Source organism: Myotis nattereri, assembly GCF_964212035.1.
Source record: "Myotis nattereri genome assembly, chromosome: 8".
Taxonomy (NCBI): domain Eukaryota; kingdom Metazoa; phylum Chordata; class Mammalia; order Chiroptera; family Vespertilionidae; genus Myotis; species Myotis nattereri.
This window is the reverse complement of record NC_138083.1, coordinates 23,076,194-23,081,834: the sequence shown is the minus strand read 5'-3', so window position 1 is coordinate 23,081,834 and position 5,641 is coordinate 23,076,194. Positions and strand designations below refer to the sequence as shown.

General features: G+C 36.6%; 1 protein-coding gene across 1 annotated transcript in view; it reads left to right on the top strand.

The window, feature by feature from the left end:
- SPTLC3 (serine palmitoyltransferase long chain base subunit 3) overlaps positions 1-5,641 on the top strand; it is a 79,316-nt gene that overhangs the window by 1,905 nt on the left and 71,770 nt on the right. The gene's annotated exons all lie outside the window — the stretch shown is intronic.

The window sequence follows — 5,641 nt, the reverse complement described above, 5'->3', positions numbered from 1 at the left end:
TTCCCATATTCAAGAGGAACAAACTAAGATCATAGCAAATTAAGAGATGGGCCCCTGGTGGCTTATTAATCACCTCAACTCCCAGTGTAGCTCAGCAATTTCTACTATGGCATTTTCCCATCCAGGGTAATTTTCAGTGCCTGTCTGAGAATCAGGAGTAAATATGCTAAAAAAAGATTTACCGTTCATGAAAAATGAGTCACAACTTAGATAACCAGTTGGCAGAGGGGCTTTAAAAACATTTAATTATTCAGTTCTGTGCAAGAAATAACACACAAATTGAACAAAGTAAATTTTTTATCCAAATTACCAAAAAATACTTAACTAAAACTTCAGAATGTATAAGTGGTTGCCCAAATTTTTTAAGAAAGACATCTTACTTATCTTTATTTGAGGCATGAGGGCTGGAAGTATGAAAAGCAGGGAATAAAAAGGTTCCATGCCACTTAGAACAGGGTTGCCCACATGCCCTATTTGGCATAAAGCAGAGACTGGAAAAAGACCCTGGTCATAATGGACAGGAGTCTGTAACTTTGGGGGATTTTCTTTTGGTGCTAGTGATACTCAACACCAGGATTATTAATGAACCTAAAAGGAAAAAAATTCCTGAATATGATGATCCCCCTCAACTCATGGAGACAGAACATTCCCCCATCACAGCCCTCAGAAACTAAAGGGTGGGAGCTTGATACAAGCAATGGTTTTCCCCAAGTGGAAGCCACATGTGGAATCCGGATCCCTGAATCTGCAGGCTCAGCAAACCCAGAGAGAGGAGATGATCCCAGTGTGGACTGTGCATAGCCTCCGTTCTCTCCCTGCATACTCACCCTTATTAATAGGTGGCCTTTTAATGTTTACCTACTTCATGGAGCTCTCCAGCTCAAACTCTAGAAAGAAGATTTTAACAGTTTTCAAATAAACAGTGAGAGAGCAAAATAAAACTATCCACAATAATTTTAGACAATTAAGAGGCCTGAAAAAAAGGACATAAATAATCCAAAATAAATAAGTAAACAGGTACATTTAAAATACTTCTACAATATAAATAGTAACCTTAACATAACATGCAAGAAGTAACATAATTTTGAATAACATTTATTTCAAGAAATACAAGTAACTTTTGGAAACCTTATGCTATATATTATTAAGAAAATGTTTAATAGTGTAATGGGTAAACAATAAAAACTAGGAAATATAGAGACTTAATTTTAGTAACCAAATAGCTTCTTAAGGAAACAAAAGTAAAACTTTCAGAATGTTTAATCACTTAGGAATAGAATAGAGAACCCAGAAATAGACCCAAATCACTATGCTCAATTAATATTTGACAAAGGAGGCAAGAACATACAATGGAGTCAAGACAGTTACTTTAATAAATGGTGTTGAAAATTGGACAGATACATGCAAAACAGTGAAACTAGACCACCAACTTACACCATACACAAAAATAAACTCAAAATGGATAAAAGACTTAAACATAAGACAGGAGACCATAAAAATATTAGAGAAATCCACAGGCAGCAAAATCTCAGACATATGCCGAAGCAATATCTTCACCGACACAGCTCCTAGGGCAATGGAAACTAAAGAGAAAATAAACAAATGGGACTACATCAAAATAAAAACTTCTGTACAGCAAAAGAAACCATCAACAAAACAATAAGAAAGCCCACTGCATGGGAGAACATATTTGCCAATGTTATCACTGAAAAGGGTTTAATCTCCAACATTTATAGGGAACTCATACAACTTAACAAAAGGAAGATAAACAACCCAATCAAAAAATGAGCAATGGACCTAAATAGATACTTTTTGAAAGAGGACATAAGGAAGACCAAGAGTCATATGAAAACATGCTCAAAGTCACTAATCATCTGAGAGTTGCAAATCAAAACAACAATGAGGTACCATCTCACACCTTTCAGAATGGCTATCATCAACAAATCAACAAATGACAAGTGCTGGCAAGGATGTGGAGAAAAGGAACCCTCGTGCACTGCTTCTGGTGGGAATGCAGACTGGTGCAGCCACTGTGGAGAACAGTATGGAGTTTCTTCAAAAAACTAGAAATGGAACTCCCATTTGATCCAGTAATACCACTTCTAGGAATATATCCCAAGAAATTAAAAACACCAATCAGAAAGGATATATGCACCCCTTTGTTCATAACAGCACAATTTACAATAGCTAAGATGTGGAAACAGCCTAAGTGCCTATCAGCAGATGAGTGGATTAGAAAACTGTGGTACATCTACCCAATGGAGTATTACACTGTGATTAAAAAAAAAAAGGAATTCTTACCGTTTGCAACAGCATGGATGGAACTGGAGAGCATTATGCTAAGCGAAATAAGCCAGTCAGATAAAGATAAATATCACATGATCTCACTCATTTGTGGAATATAATGAACAACATAAACTGATGAACAAAAACAGATCCAGAGACAGAGAAGCATTGATCAGACCATCAAACCTCAGAGGGAAGGTAGAGGAGGGTGGAGATAAGGGGGAGAGATCAACCAAAGGACTTGTATGCATGCATATAAGCTAACCAATGGACACAGACACCAGGGGGGTGAGGGCATGAGTGGGGGGTGGGGGGGGGGGAATCAGGGGATATGGACACATATTTCATACCTTAATCAATATATATATATATATATATATATATATATATATATATATCCATCCCAGCCTTTTGAAAATAGTTTCCAATGTCCTGGGGGGCGGGGGGGAAGAACACTGAAATTATATTACAAAATAAAAAAATTAAGCAAAATAGAATATCAAGATGAAGTATTTAAAACATAATAAAAGGATAGAAGACCACACATATCATTTTGACCAAAAATATGTAACTAGAACATATTTGCTTACTGATAGAAAACAACTGAGATTTGGCTAAAAACCTAAACTCAACTATGTGTTGTAATAAAAAACAAATACAATTAAATTAAAGTTATCCCAAAGGATAAAAGTAGAAAGATAGATTCCTGCCAGGCACCTGGTTCCCATCTCCCTGCTGCAACCACCACGAAAATACCTCAGTGCCCAAGAGGGAGGTCGATCTAGTTCAGGGAGCAGCAAAGAAGAAGTCCAATGTGCAGTCCAAATCCGCACCTGTAAATGCTCAAGCTGAGCCCAAAATATAGCTGGAAACAGTACATCTCCAGACAGATACTGTTTTTAAGAACCAAAAGGATGTCCTGCTATTCATTTTTGTGTACAACTGAAATAATTGTGAAATAAAGAATTAAGGGAGGCTTTGACTCGCTTGTGGATCAATTTAACAATCCACAGGCTGATGGGGTTGGGAGGGCTGTGCATTTTTTATATCCTGAATAGGAGGCAGAGTGAAATGGCAATTTGAGTCATAATCAAGCATTTAAAAGGTTTGACATTTTAAATTTACATCTTCTATACTCATGTTGTTTTCTATTAGCATGCGCCCTGGTCTAGGCTGTCTGTTTCAAATTGTGTGCCATGTGTGACAACTTTGGTAAGTATAGCATAATTTTTCGTAATAACTTTGTTAATGTGCTTTGGAAGATTATAAATCTTTGAGAGGTGTGTGTGTGTGTGTGTGAGAGAGAGAGAGAGAGAGAGAGAGAGAGAGAGAGAGAGAGAGGTAGAGAGAGAGAGAGAGACTATGTCCTAGTCAGGGGTGGGCAAACTTTTTGACTCGATGGCCACAATGGGTTCTTAAACTGGACCGGAGGGCCAGAAGAAAAGCATGGATGGAGTGTTTGTGTGAACTAATATAAATTCAAAGTAAACATCATTACATAAAAGGGTACAGTCTTTTTTTTGGTTTTTTTTTTTAGTTTTATTCATTTCAAACAGGCCGGATCCGGCCCGCGGGCCGTAGTTTGCACATGGCTGTCCTAGATGAAAATGGCTTGGTACTTCCCCAAATGAATATGTAAATTGAACACAATCTCAATAACATGGATGGACAAGGTGGGGAGAGTCTAAACTGAAAGTCTAGAGACATACACAATGTGGCACACTCATTTGTGTATAATAAGAACAATATTTCAAATCAGTTAGAAAGGGATCCTAATTAGTATTGTGATAACTTGATAATCATATAAGGAAATAAATCAGATTTCTACCTCACACTTTACCTCTAGGTAAATTACACTTAGGTAAATTGCAAATGTATTTGGAATTGAAATGTAAAAACAAACAAATAAACAAAGAACAGCCACCACCAGAAAACACTATATAAATAAAATTGAAATTGAATGAATGAATGAACTCACAAATTAATGAAAAAATGAACAGAATAAAGCTATTCAGATCATGCAAATACAGAATGCACTTGTGTGTGTTCCTTGTAAGTACACTTTAGGCATTAACTTTTCAGCATATGAATTTTGGGGGGTGGGAAAGACAGAAACATTCAGAGCACAAAAGCCTCTTCTCTAGCTTGTCACTTGTAATCACCTCCTCAGTTCTACATCCCACGATGACCTCCAATATTTTCCACCAGAGCTCACCTCACTTGGCAGAATGCCCGCTTAGGCAGAGGGATCCATTGTAAATGACCTCCAGGCCCACTCCATACCAGGCCTCCCTGGACCATGAAAAACAGGCGCTATTCCCTTTTAGAGGAAGGCCAGCTTGCTTCCAATCAACAGCTATCCACAAGTGTTTGCCCTTCAGCTTACTCAAGCCTAATTCAGGAAGTAGTCCACTCTAGGGAACCAGAGAGAGCACTCCCAGAGAACTTAAAGGGAAAGATTCAACAAAAGCAAACATTCGAAATTCTTCACATAAAAACCACGTCAACTAAGTTAAAAGTCACAGAACAAAATTAGATAAAGTTATTCCCAATGTATATGAGAAAATATTAAAATTCTTCATAGGTAAAGACTTACAAATCAAAAGAAAAGGTATTCCAATTTAAGCAGTGGGCCAAGATTATGACAAAGTTCAATACAGGCAAAACTGCACAATCAGAATAGTATGATGTTTCTCAACCTTTTTTATTATCTCCTCCTCCCATGGTATTTTCATACCACGGATATATTGTAAATCTGTGTATATCGTACATGAACATTTGTGCTTTTTGCATACATAGAGTAAGATATCCCCTCTCCAAAAACAAATTTTCAACTCTTTGGGAACAATAATACCCTTGTTGAGAATGCATGGAATAGCTGTTACTTTGGGGGAGCTGACTGGTAATCAGAAGAAGCACAAAGGAACTTTGTAGTTGCTTTTCATGTTGTTTTTTATCTTGTTGCAGTTATATGTGTATGTTCACTTTAAGAAATTTCAAAGAGTTCTATACTTATCATTGATTTTCTCTTGAGACATAGTTACCACTTTTCACCTAATTGGCAAAAGTTAAATAATAATAATATTCTATAGTTTCAAACAAGTGAAGAAAAGTCTATTGTTATAAACTGCTTTTGGAGTAAACTGGAGAGCAATATGAAAATGTATCAACAGCAAGGTATTTAACTCAGCAGTTCCATTTTGAGAAATTTTGCCTTAAAATTTTAAATAACTAGCTAGGGAAGACATAAGGTATATGTCTTCCTGGTCCTCCATTTTCTTATCGTTAACATGGAAAATGCATTGTTAAAAGAATAAAACAGGTTATACAGTATGTAAATGATGGGCCCATTTTA